This window comes from Dendrobates tinctorius, unplaced genomic scaffold (assembly GCF_039654945.1).
Source record: "Dendrobates tinctorius isolate UK_male_01 unplaced genomic scaffold, ASM3965494v1 ptg000166l, whole genome shotgun sequence".
In the NCBI taxonomy this organism is placed as follows: Eukaryota; Metazoa; Chordata; class Amphibia; order Anura; family Dendrobatidae; genus Dendrobates; species Dendrobates tinctorius.
Genome location: NW_027361833.1, coordinates 9,080,270 through 9,099,172, shown reverse-complemented (window position 1 = coordinate 9,099,172; position 18,903 = coordinate 9,080,270). Strand labels below are relative to the sequence as shown.

At 46.5% G+C, this 18,903-nt stretch overlaps 1 protein-coding gene across 8 annotated transcripts in view; it reads left to right on the top strand.

Annotated features, from left to right (window-relative positions):
* Positions 1-18,903, top strand: part of DMD (dystrophin) — a 3,834,938-nt gene that overhangs the window by 2,340,778 nt on the left and 1,475,257 nt on the right. The gene's annotated exons all lie outside the window — the stretch shown is intronic.

Genomic DNA, 18,903 nt, shown 5'->3' with positions numbered 1-18,903 from the left:
CACTTGTGGGTGCAAAGTGCTCACCACACATCTAGATAAGTTCCATGGGGGGTCTAGTTTCCAAAATGGGGTCACTTGTGAGGAGTTTCAATAGTTTAGGCACATCAGAGGCTCTCCAAACTCACATGACTCCCGCAGACCATTCCATCAAAGTCTGCATTCCAAAACATCACTACTTCCCTTCCAAGCCCTGACGTGTGCCCATACAGTAGTTTTCTCCCACATATGAGGTATCAGCGTACTCAGGACAAATTGGACAACAACTTTTGGGGTCCAATTTCAACTGGTGCAATTGGGAAAATAAAAAAATTGGTGACTAAAAGATTATGTTTGTGGAAAACTATGATTTTTTTATTTTCACGCCCGTGCATTATAAACTTCTGTGAAGCCCTTGGGGGTTCAAAGTGCTCACCACACATCTAGATAAGTTCCTTAGAGGGTCTAGTTTCCAAAATGGTGTCATTTGTGGGGGGTTTCCACTGTTTAGGTACATCAGGGGCTTTCCAAATGCGACATGGTGTCCGATCTCAATTCCTGCCAAAAAAGTCAAATGGTGCTGCTTCCCTTCCGAGCTAAGCCATGCGCCCAAATAGTCGTTTACACCCACATATAGGGTATCAGCGTACTCGGGACAAATTGCACAATACCTTTTAGGGTCCTGTTCCCCTTGGGAAAGTAAGAATTGAGGGTGAAAAGATCATTTTTGTGGAAAAAATATAATTTTTTAATTGTACGGCTGTACGTTATAAACTTCTGTGAAGCCCTTGGGGGTTCAAAGTTCTCACCACACATCTAGATAAGTTCCTTAGGGGGTCTAGTTTCCAAAATGGTATCATTTGTGGGGGGTTTCCATTGTTTTGGTACATCAGGGGCTTTCCAAACGCGACATGGTGTCCGATCTCAATTCCAGCCAAAAAAGTCAAATGGTGCTGCTTCCCTTCCGAGCTAAGCCATGCGCCCAAATAGTCGTTTACACCCACATATAGGGTATCAGCGTACTCGGGACAAATTGCACAATACCTTTTAGGGTCCTGTTCCCCTTGGGAAAGTAAGAATTGAGGGTGAAAAGATCATTTTTGTGGAAAAAATATAATTTTTTAATTGTACGGCTGTACGTTATAAACTTCTGTGAAGCCCTTGGGGGTTCAAAGTTCTCACCACACATCTAGATAAGTTCCTTAGGGGGTCTAGTTTCCAAAATGGTATCATTTGTGGGGGGTTTCCATTGTTTTGGTACATCAGGGGCTTTCCAAACGCGACATGGTGTCCGATCTCAATTCCAGCCAAAAAAGTCAAATGGCACTACTTCCATTCCGAGCTCTGCCATGTGCCCAAACAGTAATTTACACCCACATATGGGTTATCAGCGTTCTCAAGACAAATTGAACAATAACTTTTAGGGTCCTGTTACCCTTGGGAAAATAAAAATTGGGGGTGAAAAGATCATTTTTGTGGAAAAAATATGATTTTTTTAATTGTACCGCTGTACATTATAAACTTCTGTGAAGCCCTTGTGGGTTCAAAGTTCTCACCACATATCTAGATAAGTTCCTTGGGGGGTCTAGTTTCCAAAATGGGGTCACTTGTGGGTGCTTTCCACTGTTTAGGTGCATCAGGGGCTCTCCAAACGTGACATGGCATCCGATCTGAATTCCAGCCAATTTTGCTTTGAAAAAGTCAAGCAGCGCTCCTTTCCTTCTGAGCTCTGTCATGCACAAAAACAGTGGTTTCCCCCCACATACAAGGTATCAGCGTACTCAGGACAAATTGCACAATAACTTTTCCAGACCAAGTTCTCCTTTTAAACTTGTTAAAATAAAAAAAATTGAACCTGAATTATTTTTTTTGTGAAAAACAGTTAAATGTTCATTTTTTTTTAAATATTCAAAAAATTCTTGTGAAGCACCTGAAGGGTTAATAAACTTCTTGAATGTGGTTTGAGAACCTTAAGGGGTGCAGTTTTTAGAATAGTGTCACTTTTGGGCATTTTCTATCATATAGACCCCTCTAAATGGCTTCAAATGTGATGTGGGCAGTAAAAATAAAATGGTGTTGCAAAAATGAGAAATCGCTGGTCAACTTTTAACCCTTATAACTTCCTAACAAAATAAAATTTTGGTTCCAAAATTGTGCTGATGTAAAGTAAACATTTCCGAAATGTTACTTATTAAGTTTTTTGTGTGCCGTTTCTCTGTGATTTAAGGGCATAAAAATTCAAAGTTGAAAAATTGCAACATTTTCTAAATTTTCGCCAAATTTCCATTTTTTTCGCAAATAAACGCAAGTTATATGAATGAAATTTTAACACTTTAATGAAGTACAATATGTCACGAGAAAACAATGTCAGAATCACCGGGATCCATGGAAGCGTTTCAGAGTTATTACCTCATAAAGGGACAGTGGTCAGAATTGTAAAAATTGGCCCGGTCATGAACGTGCAAACCACCCTTGGGGGTTAAGGGGGTTAAATAACCATTGTCGGTCATTCACACTCTTTGCCCAGCCTCTCTCACTCTCATGGGCAACAGAAAGACTGCAGCATTTACATGTTTCAGTTCTTCGACACAGCATACAGAATACATTGCTAATAATTAACACACAATTAAAACATAGACAAATATACTGCTCAAAAAAATAAAGGGAACACAAACAGCCTGTTGCAAATGGAATAGTGTTCCCTTTATTTTGTTGGAGCAGTATACATTGAATATAAGGCCATGTGAGGGAAGGAAACACAAATCTCGCAGGTCTTTATCTTCCTCTAGTAGTACTGTGGCTAATAGTGCAAGTAAACAATGCAAAATCATTGTGGCAACTTTCCCAAATTACTAATATCTATTACATTACTAATAACTAGAGTTGAGCGAAACAGGTCGAAAAAATTCAAAAGTCGCCGACTTTTGGCAAAGTCGGGTTTCATGAAACGAAACCCGACCCTAGGATGAGGTCGGCCACGAGGTCGGCGACTTACGCGCCAAAGTCGCGTTTCAAAAGTTTGTTTTGCGCTCTTTTTCAGCCAATCAGGATCCACGGACACTGTGGGCAACGTGATGACATAGGCACGGGTCACCACCATCTTTCAGAAGGGCATGCAAGTGATTGGCTTGCTTTGGTGGGTGTCACAGGGGGTATAAAAGGGCGTGCACGCCGACCGCCATCTTACTTCTGCCGATCTTAGTATAGGGAGAGGTTGCTGCTGATTCTGTAGGGAGAGCGTTAGGCAGGGAAGAAGACAAAAAAACTGCTTCTGCTGCTAGCGATTTGGCCTGCACAACACACAAGTCACTGTGTGTGCAGTGCAAGGGGAGGCTATATAGTGGTGTATCAGTGGTGTTAGTTGTTGGGCTGCCTTTTAAGGCTTCCTGACACGCTGGCATTGCTGTTTACCCACTGCTCCGCAAACTGCTTTTTTAAAAGCAATCCAATCTCCCTTATCCTCTAGTCACTTTTGTCACAGCTGTGCCATCGAGCCTGTCACATAGCGCTCAGATATCAGTGGGCCTCACACAATCCACAAGTGTCCAGTGTCCAAAAGTGTGCGCAGAGATTCAAAATCTCCATTATCCTCTCGTCACTTTGGTCACAGGCAGCTGTGCCATCGAGCGTGTCACATAGCGCTCAGATATCAGTGGGCCTCACACAATCCACAAGTGTCCAGTGTCCAAAAGTGTGCGCAGAGATTCAAAATCTCCATTATCCTCTTGTCACTTTGGTCACAGGCAGCTGTGCCATCGAGCGTGTCACATAGCGCTCAGATATCAGTGGGCCTCACACAATCCACAAGTGTCCAGTGTCCAAAAGTGTGCGCAGAGATTCAAAATCTCCATTATCCTCTCGTCACTTTGGTCACAGGCAGCTGTGCCATCGAGCCTGTCACATAGCGCTCAGATATCAGTGGGCCTCACACAATCCACAAGTGTCCAGTGTCCAAAAGTGTGCACAGAGATTCAAAATCTCCATTATCCTCTCGTCACTTTGGTCACAGGCAGCTGTGCCATCGAGCCTGTCACATAGTGCTCAGATATCAGTGGGCCTCACACAATCCACAAGTGTCCAGTGTCCAAAAGTGTGCGCAGAGATTCAAAATCTCCATTATCCTCTCGTCACTTTGGTCACAGGCAGCTGTGCCATCGAGCCTGCCACATAGCGCTCAGATATCAGTGGGCCTCACACAATCCACAAGTGTCCAGTGTCCAAAAGTGTGCGCAGAGATTCAAAATCTCCATTATCCTCTCGTCACTTTGGTCACAGGCAGCTGTGCCATCGAGCCTGTCACATAGCGCTCAGATATCAGTGGGCCTCACACAATCCAAATGTGTCCACTGTCCACAAGTGTGTGCAGAAATTCTAAATCTCCCCTGTCCTATAGACACCTTGTACCTTGTTTTACATTACTATATAGTTTGTTGGATTTTGTCTACATTTCTACCAAAAATGAGGAAGGCTGGTGGAAGAGGCCGTGGAATTGGGCGGGGGTTGGCAGCTGGTAATGATGGTGTTGGTGGTGGATCTGATGGTAGTGGCAAGAGCAAAATAGGACCGAATGCAGGAGGTGCTGACCCTGCGTCATCGTCTGGCTACATAAGGCCTCGAACGCTTAGTTTTCTAGGAGTTGGCAAACCGCTTTTAAAGGCAGAGCATCAGGAAAAAGTTTTGTCTTACATTGCTGACTCAGCCTCCAGCTCTATCGCCTCCTCTTCTTCAGTTGTAAAAAGTAAAAGCACTGAGTCGTCATTGGAGGCTCATGTTCATGAACCACACCTTTCCATGTGTCCTTCACCCCAACCAAGATTGAAGGATGACGCAGGCCATACTACTGATTACTCCATGGAGCTGTTTTCACATACCATGCCTGGATTATCAAGTGAAATGGTGAATTACCCAGGCCAAGATGAATCTGACATGGAGTGCACTGATGCACAGCCGCTGATGGATGATTCTGCTGGTACATTCACTCAGAGCACTACATTGTCCTCGCAGTGTACAGAGCCAGATTTTGACCCTGATGAGACTCAGGTGCCCCTTCCCGCACACTATACCACCATACACGGTGACACAGAGAAAGGTGCACATGACATAGAAGAGGAGGTGATGGATGACCCAGTTGTTGACCCAGATTGGCATCCATTGGGGGAAGAGGGTGCTGCTTCCAATAGCTCAGATGAGGAGCATCCACAGCAGACATCGACATCGCAACAGCTGTTATCTGGCAGGCCCGGAGCACTCCAAAGACAGGTTCCAAACATCAAAAGAGTTGCTGGACAGCTTGTCCAGAGGGTCAAAAGATCACAGCGTGCTAGGCCGCAAAATGTCTGCCAAAGTAGGAAGAGTGCAGTGTGGCACTTTTTTGAACAAAATCCTCATGATCAGGCCAAGGTTATCTGTAAGAAGTGCGCAAAGACCTTTAGCCGAGGGAAAAATCTGAAAAATTTGAATACCAGTTGCATGCTTAGACATTTAACCAGCATGCACTTGCAAGCGTGGACACAACACCAAACCTCAAGTGCCACATGTGCAACTGATCACAACAAAGGTAGTCAGCAACGCTACATTGTTTCCCCCACTGTAAGCCCACCGGTTAGCACAGCAGCAAATGTTGAGGTGTCATTGCAAGACCACAGCAGTCAGGGAATCCCACTGTTATATCAACGAAAGACTGATTCTAGGCCATCAGAAAGAACACCAACTCCATCACCATCATCAACCCTCTCTCAGTCCGCCCTGTCCACCGCTACTTCCACCATATGCAGCTCTCAAGTCCAGCTCACCCTCCCAGACACTATGAGTAGGTCAAGAAAGTACTCAGTCTCTCATCCGCGTACACTGGGTTTGAACGCCCACATTGCCAAACTAATCTCGTTTGAGATGATGCCCTTTCGGTTGGTGGAAAGCACAGCTTTCCGCGAACTCATGGCCTATGCAGTACCACGCTATGACCTACCCAGTCGCCACTTCTTCTCTCGCAAAGCCATCCCAGCCCTCCACCATCATGTGAAAGACCGCATTGTCCATGCACTCAAGCAGTCAGTGAGCGGAAAGGTGCACCTCACAACTGATGCATGGTCCAGTCGGCATGGCCAGGGCCGTTACGTGTCCATCACTGCGCACTGGGTTAATGTGGTGGATGCAGGGTCCACAGGGGACAGCGGTGGTGGGACAGTGCTGCCTAGCCCACGGTATAGGAAACAGTTGGCTGTAGGCATTCGATCCTCCTCCTCCTCCTCCTCCAGAAGCGAAAGCTCGTCCACAGAGCGCAGTCGTACGAGCACTCCATCTGCAGCTGCCACTGTTGCACACGATGTGTCCCCCTATCGAGCAGCTAGTGGAAAGCGTCAGCAGGCTGTGTTGCAGATGATGTGTTTGGGCGACAGACACACCGCCGAGGTGCTGGCCGAGTACTTGAAGCGACAAACTGAGTCATGGCTGGGCAGTGTACATCTTGAGGCAGGCAAGGTAGTTAGTGATAACGGCCGTAATTTTGTGGCAGCCATAGCCCTTTCAAAACTCAGCCACATACCTTGCTTGGCTCACACCTTGGACCTGGTGATGCAGTGCTTCCTCAAAAATTATCCGGAGTTAACAGCCCTGCTCCAGAAGGTGCGAAGACTGTGCGCGCACATCCGCCGGTCGCCTGTACACTCCATTCGTATGCAGAAGCTGCAGCGATTGCTCCACCTTCCCAACCACCACCTCATTATCGACATTGCAACAAGGTGGAACTCCACCCTGCACATGGTGGAGCGGCTGTGCGAGCAGAGGCAGGCCATAATGCATTTGTGGGAGGATACACGGCCAGGCACTTTGAGAGCAGACATGGAGTTGACAGGCATGCAGTGGTCGAAGCTGAAAGACCTTTGTAAAGTCCTTCAGTGTTTTGAGGAATGCACACGGCTGGTAAGCGCAGACGACGCCATCCTAAGCATGAGCATCCCATTTATGCGTCTGCTCATGCAAACTTTGACGCACCTTAAGGAGCAGGCGTCTGCAGCCAATGTTGATGAGGAGGAAGAGGAGGAGGGAATCCTTGATGACATTCAGCCATTGTCTGCTCAGGGACCTCTCCTGGACGAGGTGGAGGAAGAAGAGGAGGAGGAGGAGGATGATGGGGATGATTACTTAGGGGAGGAGGATGCATCTCGTGGGGCAAGTGAAAATGTTGGCGTGGCAAGGTCTGGTACAGGGTTTGTGCGTGACTGGAGGGATGTGGATTTGCCAGAAAGTGCTCCTCCACCCAGCACTCGCAGTGCATCATTGACACCGGGAACATTGGCCCACATGTCAGATTATGCCTTGCGGATCCTAAAAAGGGACCCCCGCATTGCCAAAATGATGAACGATGACGACTACTGGTTGGCCAGCATCCTGGATCCACGCTATAAAGGCAAATTACAAAACATCATGCCACAGGAGAACCTTGACCTAATATTGGCTAATAAACAAGCAACTCTGGTAAATCGGTTGCTTGAGGCATTCCCAGCACACAGCAGCGGTGATGGTTCTCACACGAGCCGTATGGGCCGGGGGCAGCTTGGCAGAGGTGTTCGTGGTGCACACAGCAGAAGTGGCGTTGGAGACAGGGGTTTCATGACAATGTTGTGGACTGATTTTTCAAATACCGCTCACACAACTGGTAATACTGCATCGATGGAAAGTGACAGGAGACAGCAGTTGTCAACTATGGTTACAAACTACTTTTCCTCCCATATCGATGTTCTCCCACACAGGTCATTCCTCTTTGACTATTGGGCCGCTAAACTGGACACCTGGCCTGAATTGGCCCAATATGCCTTACAGGAGCTCGCTTGCCCAGCTGCAAGTGTGCTATCGGAAAGAGTCTTCAGTGCAGCTGGATCAATCCTGACAGAAAAAAGGACCCGTCTGTCAACCCAAAATGTGGATGATCTAACCTTCATTAAAATGAACCACGCATGGGTTTCCAAGGATTTTGTCCCACCTTCCCCTGATGACACACAGGGTGACAGAAAAATAGCTTGCTTTGGTCCACCTCTTCCTGGTACTTCACCTATTTCGCCTTTTGCATCAGCTGAATGTCCAACATCAACATATGCCACTTTCTAAAACTCCCTAACTGTGCTGCCTCCCCCCCATGGCCGGGGTCACCACCTACCGCACGACACCGTGCGATTGCCGTTGCCCTGGACAGGTGGGTAGGCCGACTCTTGGGTGCGGGCACTGGCACAGGGTCCCTCATAGTGCAATCAAGTGTCTCTGACGGCGGTGGTGCACACCCGCCGTCAGACACACCGCTGTACTATGAGGGGCCCAGTGCCAGTACCGACGCCCACGAGTGGGCCCCCCTTGCTTGGGCAGGGCCCCAGCATTTGCAATCTTTACCTCTCCCTGCTCCTCCGCTGTGTAATCTGGGCCGTCAAATCCATACTGTGCCTGACACCGTCTGAGCCTGCCTCCTGAGACATATATTTTGAATGTGTACGCTATCCATTCATGTTATCCAGGGATGCGGTACCCTTTCTAACCTTTGTGCAATCACGTGCAATCCATACTGGGCCTAACACCATCTGAGCCTGCCTCCTGAGACATATATTTTGAATGTGTACGCTATCCATACATGTTATCCGGGGATACGGTACCCTTTCTAACCTTTGTGCAATCACGTGCAATCCATACTGTGCCTGACACCATCTGAGCCTGCCTCCTGAGACATATATTTTGAATGTGTACGCTATCCATACATGTTATCCAGGGATACGGTACCCTTTCTAACCTTTGTGCAATCACGTGCAATCCATACTGGGCCTAACACCGTCTGAGCCTGCCTCCTGAGACATATATTTTGAATGTGTACGCTATCCATACATGTTATCCGGGGATACGGTACCCTTTCTAACCTTTGTGCAATCACGTGCAATCCATACTGGGCCTAACACCGTCTGAGCCTGCCTCCTGAGACATATATTTTGAATGTGTACGCTATCCATACATGTTATCCGGGGATACGGTACCCTTTCTAACCTTTGTGCAATCACGTGCAATCCATACTGGGCGTGAGAACGGCTGGCGAGCTGTTAAGCAAGCTACAGCACCTGTCCAGACAAGTACAGGGATTCCCTAGCGAGGAGACTTATTTGATTGTTTTCAATGTTGGGACAGCAATTTTTGGGCAGCACTATACTCTGGAGAATGATAGATGGGGCCCACCATACACTGGAACATTCCAAAGGTGGACATCAGACACTGGAGCAGCATTTACAGGGCCCATTATACACTAGAGCATTAGAAATGGGGCCCATTATGTTTGGAGCATTATTTGGGCCCATAAGACAGTGGAGCTTCATCCATGGGGACCAACATATACTGTAGCATTATGTGGAGCTCATCATATACTGTTTCAAACATTATATGGGACCAATGATTCTGTATGGAGAAATAGATGGGCCTCGTCATGAGATGTAAAAAGTGAGGTATTTTTCATTGTACTATACCGCTATTTATCTGCCGTATCGGAGCATGATGAGTTGTGGTATGTGTTAAAGGGGCGCTCTTTCGCCCAGGGCACATGAAAACCTGCAGCCAGCCCTCCCCCCCACAACTTTAGCCAAATAACCCCCATTTTTCAGTGCGTAACTTGTATTATGAAGTTAATTAAGGTTGACAAGTTTAAGAAAGAAGAATTGATGCTTTTGGCATTCAAATGGGCACTGTAGGTGTGTTTCCTGTCCTCCTCTCACTGCCGACTTTTATTCCCCATTGACTTACATTGGGTTTCGTGTTTCGGGACGACCCCGACTTTTCCCTATAATCGGACGATCTTGCTCGACCCGACTTTTGGAAAAGTCGGGTTTCACGAAACGAAACGCGACCCTAAAAAAACAAAAGTCGCTCAACTCTACTAATAACTTATTAATAACCTTGCTTGATTGGCAAGGGTCTGCCTTCACCCTCTTACAAAAATATCTTCAGTACTGTCTGAATTTAAAGGGATATTCCCATCTCTAAGAAATCCCAATATGCAGTATGTGTAATAATAATATTAGCAAATACCTCCAAATAAAAATATAATATAATATACAGTTGTGGCCAAAAGTATTGACACCCCTGCAATTCTGTCTGATAATACTCAGTTTCTCCCTGAACATGATTGCAAACACAAATTCTTTGGTATTATTATCTTCATTTAATTTGTCTTAAATGAAAAAACACAAAAGAGAATGACGCAAAAAGCAAAACATTGATCATTTCGCACACAACTCCAAAAATGGGCCAGACAAAAGTATTGGCACCCTCAGCCTAATACTTGGTTGCACAACCTTTAGCCAAAATAACTGCGACCTACCACTTCCGGTAACTATCAATGAGTTTCTTACAATGCTCTGCTGGAATTTTAGACCATTCTTCTTTGGCAAACTGCTCCAGGTCCCTAATATTTGAAGGGTGCCTTCTCCAAATTGCCATTTTTAGATCTCTCCACAGGTGTTCTATGGGAATCAGGTCTGGACTCATTGCTGGCAACCTTAGAAGTCTCCAGTGCTTTCTCTCAAACCATTTTCTAGTGCTTTTTGAAGTGTGTTTTGGGTCATTGTCCTGCTGGAAGACCCATGACCTCTGAGGGAGACCCAGTTTTCTCACACTGGGCCCTACATTATGCTGCAAAATTTGTTGGTAGTCTTCAGACTTCATAATGCCATGCACACGGTCAAGCAGTCCAGTGCCAGAGGCAGCAAAGCAACCCCAAAACATCAGGGAACCTGCGCCATGTTTGACTGTAGGGACCGTGTTTTTTTTCTTTGAATGCCTCTTTTTTTTCTCCTGTAAACTCTATGTTGATGCCTTTGCCCCAAAAGCTCTACTTTTGTCTCATCTGACCAGAGAACTCTTGAATTCTTCCAAAACGGCTTTTTCAGGTAAGTTTTGGCAAACGCCAACCTGGCTTTTTTATGTCTCGGGGTAAGAAGTGGGGTCTTCCTGGGTCTCCTACCATACAGTCCCTTTTTATTCAGATGCCGATGGATAGTACGGGTTGACACTGTTGTACCCTCGGACTGCAGGGCAGCTTGAACTTGTTTGGATGTTAGTCGAGGTTCTTTATCCAACATCCGCACAATCTTGCGTTGAAATCTCTTGTCAATTTTTCTTTTCCATCCACATCTAGGGAGGTTAGCCACAGTGCCATGGGCTTTAAACTTCTTGATGACACTGCGCAAGGTAGACACAGGAACATTCAGGTCTTTGAAGATGGACTTGTAGCCTTGAGATTGCTCATGCTTCCTCACAATTTGGCTTCTCAAGTCCTCAGACAGTTCTTTGGTCTTCTTTCTTATCTCCATGCTCAATGTGGTACTGTCACGTGGGGCTTAGTCCCACTAAGGCTGTAATACCCGGGGGCCCTGTGATGTCCCTATAACTAGGGGAAACCCTGTCTGACCCTCAACCCAGGGTTTTTGCTGATGGTGCAAATGCCTGAGCCTCCAACCTTTCCTTGTCTCCTGCTCAGCCCTGCACTTAACCCTCCACCCAGTGAGGAGACACACCACCAAAGCCCCCACACAAATAAAGACAGACAGGGAGAACTTAAACTGCACTGCGCCGCACACACACAGGAATATACAGTAATGTGAACAGGGCACAACTAAACACAAATATGGGAAGGAGAAAGGATATCAACGGATCATACGACACCAGATACGAATCTCTCTCTCTGCAACACCTCCACTCCAGACCGGAACCACTTGGTATGAAACACAAGCTATAATCGGCGACGCCCATAGGCCAGCATGACTATTTAAAGACCGTGGGCGTGACTAACCATCCAACCTGGTCTCCAGCAGGATTAACCCCCGAGAGCCCGAAGATCAGGCTGGCGCCACTGAGGCTATAGTGGCTGGAGGTGGAACTACCTCTGCCTGCTGGACGCTGTGGTGTGAACAGCGTCTGACATGACATTACCCCGTCTTCTACGAGGGACCTCCGGACCCTCAAGACTCATAGGACCCGGCTTGTCCGGATGACGACGGTGAAAAGAACTGACCAGCCGATCCGCATGTATGTCTGAGGCTGGAACCCAAGACCTCTCCTCCGGACCATACCCCCACCAGTGCACCAAATACTGAAGAGTACGGCGTACTACTCGAGAGTCCACTACCTTGGCGACCTCAAATTCTAAATCGCCATCCACCATGACTGGAGGTGGCATAGGCGTCACGTCCACAGAGCCTACCACCTTTTTCAATAAAGCTCTGTGAAACACGTTGTGTATCTTGTACACCGCAGGAAGTTCCAACCGATACGCCACTGGGTTAATGATGGCAGAAATCCTAAAAGGCCCAATAAACCCAGGACCCAGTTTTAAAGATGGAATTTTGAGTCTTATGTTCTTCGTAGCTAACCACACCCATTCACCCACATACAGGTCCGGACCTGGCACACGTCTACTGTCAGCCACCCGTTTGTACCTGGCACTCATGCTCAACAAACGCTGTTTCACCCGCCTCCAGACTGATGACAATTGGGCTCCTAGCTGATCCTCCTCCGGGACACCCCCCGAGTCACCCTGACGTAAGGTACAAAACTGAGGATGTTGACCGTACACACAAAAGAATGGAGACTCTCCCGATGACTCTTGGCGGTGATTATTTAACGCAAATTCGGCCAGAGGAAGGAAAGTAGACCACTCCTCCTGGTTGTCGGACACAAAGCATCGTAAATATTGTTCTAGATTTTGGTTCATGCACTCAGTTTGTCCATTAGACTGTGGATGAAACGCCGATGAATGTGACAACTTGATCCCCAAACGTGAGCAAAAAGCTTTCCAAAACCTCGCCACAAATTGCGTACCCCTATCAGATACTATGTCCGACGGTACTCCGTGGAGTCTGACCACCTCCTTCACAAATACCTGAGCCAACGTCTTAGCATTGGGCAAAGACAACGCCACAAAATGCGCCATCTTTGAAAAACGGTCAACCACCACCAGGATGACCGTGTTCCCCGCCGAGGCTGGCAAGTCAGTGATGAAATCCATGGAGATTTCTGTCCATGGCCTATTGGGTACCCCCAGAGGCTGTAGCGTGCCAGCAGGACAGGTACGGTGTGACTTAGCCCTAGTGCACGTGATGCAAGCTGCCACGTACGAGACCACATCCTGCCGGATTTTGGGCCACCAGAAACGACGTGATACCAGCTCTAAGGTGCCCCTCACCCCTGGATGACCAGCCAGTACTGAGTCGTGGTGTTCCTTCAACACCTTAAGCCGAAGATGCAGGGGTACAAATGATTTGTTGGCGGGAAGTCCTGGTGGTACCTCCTCTTGGGCCTCGGCAATCTCCGCCTCTACCTCCGTCGTGAGAGCCGAGACCACTACCCCTTTCTGGAGGATGGGTATCGGCTCTTCCCGATGTTCTCCCCCCGGAAAACACCTAGACAAAGCATCCGCCTTGGTGTTTTTAGCCCCGGGACGGTAAGTCACCAGAAAATTGAAACGAGTAAAAAACAATGCCCAGCGAGCCTGCCTAGGAAACAGACGCTTGGCCGACTCCAGATAGAGCAGATTCTTATGGCCGGTGATGTCTGTGACCTGGTGAGCCGCCCCCTCCAAGAAGTGTCGCCATTCCTCAAAAGCCAGTTTGATGGCCAACAACTCCCTGTTGCCGATATCATAATTCCGTTCGGCCGGCGACAGCTTCTTGGAGAAGTAGGCGCATGGATGCATCTCGCTCAAGGACGAGCCTTGAGACAGTACTGCCCCCACTCCCACCTCCGACGCATCAACCTCCACCACAAAAGGTTTAGACACGTCTGGTTGCACCAGAATGGGGGCTGAAGCAAAACTATTCTTCAGACGCTCAAAGGCACGTATAGCCACCTCAGGCCAGTTCGCCAGATCGGCACCCTTTTTTGTCATGTCCGTGAGCGGTTTGGCGATAGTCGAAAAGTGTTTTATAAACTTCCTATAATAATTCGCAAAACCAAGGAACCGCTGGAGTGCTTTCAGACTCTCCGGCCTCTCCCACTGCAGCACCGCTTGCACCTTAGCGGTGTTCATTTTAAACCCGGCTGCGGACACAATATATCCCAAAAAGGGCAACTCCTGGACAAAAAATAAACATTTTTCCAGCTTAGCATAGAGCTGGTTCTCCCGGAGCAACTGTAACACCTGCATGACATGCTCCAAATGAGTGTCCCGATCGCTAGAATAAATGAGGATATCATCCAGGTATACAATCACAAATCTCCCCAGGACATGAGCAAATACATCATTAATAAAATGTTGGAAAACGGCAGGCGCGGTGGTCAACCAAACGGCATAACCAGACTCTCAAAATGACCCTCAGGAGTGTTAAACGCCGTCTTCCACTCATCCCCCTGACGGACCCTTATGAGGTTATACGCCCCCCTGAGGTCCAGCTTGGAAAACCATTTCGCCCCCGCTACCTGGTTGAACAAATCCGGGATTAACGGCATAGGGTAAGGATCACGGATAGTAATCTGGTTTAACTCTCGGAAATCCAGACACGGGCGTAACCCCCCATCTTTCTTCTTAATGAAGAAAAACCCCGCGGCTACAGGCGAGGACGAAGGCCGGATGTGTCCTTTGCTCAGACTCTCCGAGATGTAGTCTTTCAGAGCTTGTCTCTCAGGACCAGAAATATTAAACATCCTGGCCTTAGGTAATTTGGCCCCGGGTTTTAACCTGATCGCACAGTCATAGGCTCTATGTGGAGGCAGATCTGAGCAACCCTTCTCAGAGAAAACATCTGCAAAATCCTGCAAAGCCTCCGGCAGGCTGGGCGTCACGGCGGACACACATGTGGCCAAGCAATTGTCTTGGCAAAAACCACTCCATTGTACTATGTCCTGACTTTTCCAATCAATTACCGGGTTGTGTCTGGACAACCATGGAAAACCCAGGACCATTTGTGCTGGGAGATTACGGAGGACCCTACATGTAACCGACTCAGAATGTAGGACCCCAATGTGGAGTTTCACCTCTGCCACAAACTCCGTAATCTCCCCTTGAGGGAGGGGAACAGCATTAATGGTCACCACCTGTATGGGGTGAGGAAGTTTTTCAATCTTAAACCCGGCGGTGTGTGCAAACTCCTCATCTATGAGATTGGTGGCGGAACCGCTATCCACAAACACTGATATTGGTAGCTCTCTGCCCGCGATAATAACCTTGGCAGGGAGCATACATTGAGATACCATCATGGAGGATATGCATACGCTCAGTTGGGTCTCCTCCATACCCTCTGAGCTTAACAGTTTTCCGCCGAAGTGACCCTCTTAGGTAGTGCCGGGCAAACGTTAATATAATGACCTCTTTTACCACAGTAGAAACATGCTCCGGGCTTCCGGAATCCCGGAGCGCGACGCTTAACCTGTGCCACGCCAGCAATCTGCATAGGTTCAGGGGACTCATCTACTTCAACCACACTTGCACCTCTGCTTTCCCCCAGAGGTAGCGTCTCCTGTGCCCCCTGACGAAAACGGCGATCAATACGTATCACCAAACTCATGGCAGACTCCAACGATGCCGGAGACTCATACATCAGGAGGGCTTGTTTAACCCTCCCTGACACCCCATGCATAAACTGGCTCCGCAGCGCTGGGTCATTCCACTGTGTGTCTACGGCCCAGCAGCGAAATTCCAAACAATAGTCCTCTGCCAAGCGCTCCCCCTGGCGGAGAGCGCGGATTTTAGATTCCGCTAGAGCCAGTCGGTCAGGATCATCGTAAATGAGTCCGAGGGCAGAAAAAACATTATCAACAGAAAGAAATGTAGCAGAGTCAGCTGGTAAGGAAAATGCACATGCTTGGGGGTCACCACTCAGTAATGACAACACCAGCCCTACCCGCTGGGCCTCATTACCTGAGGAGATTGGCCGCATGCGGAAGTATAACTTGCAGGCCTCCCGAAATACGACAAATTTGCTGCGATCCCCTGAAAAACGTTCTGGCAGCGGAAACTTCGGCTCTGCACCGATACCTGCAGATGCTGTTTGCTCCTTCGCTACTACCAGGCCCTGCTGCTGAACTGCCCCTTTCAACTCGGAGACCTGTAAGGACAGCGCCGCCAACTGGCGGGTTATGGAATCTAATGGATCCATGGACTCCTGAAAAAATGTGGGCCGATTATAATGTCACGTGGGGCTTAGTCCCACTAAGGCTGTAATACCCGGGGGCCCTGTGATTTCCCTATAACTAGGGGAAACCCTGTCTGACCCTCAACCCAGGGTTTTTGCTGATGGTGCAAATGCCTGAGCCTCCAACCTTTCCTTGTCTCCTGCTCAGCCCTGCACTTAACCCTCCACCCAGTGAGGAGACACACCACCAAAGCCCCCACACAAATAAAGACAGACAGGGAGAACTTAAACTGCACTTCGCCGCACACACACAGGAATATACAGTAATGTGAACAGGGCACAACTAAACACAAATATGGGAAGGAGAAAGGATAACAACGGATCATACGACACCAGATACGAATCTCTCTCTCTGCAACACCTCCACTCCAGACCGGAACCACTTGGTATGAAACACAAGCTATAATCGGCGACGCCCATAGGCCAGCATGACTATTTAAAGACCGTGGGCGTGACTAACCATCCAACCTGGTCTCCAGAAGGATTAACCCCCGAGAGCCTGAAGATCAGGCCGGCGCCACTGAGGCTATAGTGGCTGGAGGTGGAACTACCTCTGCCTGCCAGACGCTGTGGTGTGAACAGCGTCCGACATGACAGGTACACACAAAGACACAGGACAGAGGTTGAGTCATCTTTAATCCATGTCAACTGGCTGCAAGTGTGATTTAGTTATTGCCAACACCTGTTAGGTGCCATAGGTAAGTTACAGGTGCTGTTAATTACACAAATTAGAGTAGCATCACATGATTTTTCGAACAGTGCAAATACTTTTTTCCACCCTCTTTTTTATGTTTGGGGTGGAATTATATGCAATTTGGCTTTAGGACAATTCTTTTTGTGTTTTTTTCATTTAAGACAAATTAATTGAAGATAATAATAACAAAGAATTTGTGTTTGCAGTCATTTTCAGGAAGAAACTGAGTATTATCTGACAGAATTGCAGGGGTGTCAATACTTTTGGCCACAACTGTATATAGTTTTTCTGATTCGCTATGTCTCATCCTATGCAGGCATTGCAAGACCTTAGGTATATATGGTTACATCAGTTGATAAAGTGACAGCAGTTGCTCGTGGTCATAACCATGGATACCTAAGGTCTTGCAATGACTGCACATGAGGAAAGAGACATAGCGAATCAGAAAAACTATACTACATTTCTAATTGGAGGTATTTGCTAATATTATTGTTATTACACCAACTACATTTTGGGATAGGATATTGGAAATGGGAATACCCATATAAGCGTGGATTGTATTTCCAAATTGTTGCAGAATTAGCAAAAATTTTTCATCTAGTGCGAATGAAAAGAGCATTTTTTTAATTGCAGCACAAAAAACTGTGCTGAATAATAAACGTGATGAAAATTTTAAAGTCAATTTTAAGAAGCATACTTGCTATTGCTAAGGATATTGGTACTAATCCACAAGTGGTGGGTTCTCAGTGCACATTAAAGTTTTTTTTACCTTCATGGCAAAAGTAACACATGGCCTAATAGGTGATTTATTTGTAAAAGAGAATGTTGTAATCAGGAGCAAACACTGTAGTTTGATTAAAATGCAATTATTAGGCGAATTGGGCTGTACAAGCAGACATGTGTCCTGTTGTGATTGTGTTTGAATCTTAAGTAACCAGATCTGCTGTACTTTGGCTGCCCTATTCTGTTTTGTATGGATTTAAGCCAAAAAGCTATTTGGACCACCCTTGAATAAAAACCTGCTAAATATTATGGCTGGGTACATCCTTGTTAACATATTTATTAAGATTATTCATACTTTAAGGAATACCTATTGCTAGACTGGTGTATTTTCTAAATGACATATCTTAACAAAAGGGATTGCAGTTTAATTAATTTCCCCCTAAAACAGGGTTCCTCAACTTCAGTCCTCAAGGCCCACCAACAGGTCATGTTTTCAGGATTTCCTTAGTATTGCCCAGGTGATAATTGCATCACCTGTACAATACAAGGGAAATCCTGAAAACATGATCTGTTGGTGGGCCTTGAGGACTGGAGTTGGGGAACCCTGCCCTAAAAGACCCAACTTTTCTAGCAAAAGAACTCCTTACTGTGAAAAAGCGAGATCTTGTGGGATCTTACTCTTTGCGCTGATCCAGCATTAACATCTACTTTATTAAAATGTTAATGAATGTTAGCCAATATAACGATGTTACTATTCAGCAAGGAGAAAAATTCCAATCTGACTTTTATTAGAAAGTCAGGTCATTTGGGGGAACTTTATGAATTCTTAGGACCTGTTATGTTAATAGGTTGTCTATAGAAAACTCATCTGTCTGAGACTGCCTGCTGTTCTCGTAAATAAAAAGAGCACCACCACATTGGTTATAGGTACTTGTTAAGCTAGTCTTTACTTACATAACCATTAGATTTTTAAGAAGAGGACAATGAAAGAATGTAATCAGAGTTTCTATGTATTCATAATATTGACATACCCACTCTTTATCGTGGCAATGAAACAAAGCTATACAGTCATGGCCTACCTAAAATACTATGTCACATCTTACAAAACTAATTCTTTTAAACAACATTGTATGGTATCTACAAAGATCATGGAACATAGCCCTGTACAAGATTTGCCAAACATTAACTAGAAATACTTATGTCAAAATAGATTTGAATGTGCTACACAGATTTTTCTGTAATAATTATTATATTTAGGATATCTTAGTATTTATATAATAGAAGTCATAATGCTGATGATGACAATGATTATTATTATGTTTAACATTATTATGTATTGATATTTCAATTGAAGTTTTAAAAAGT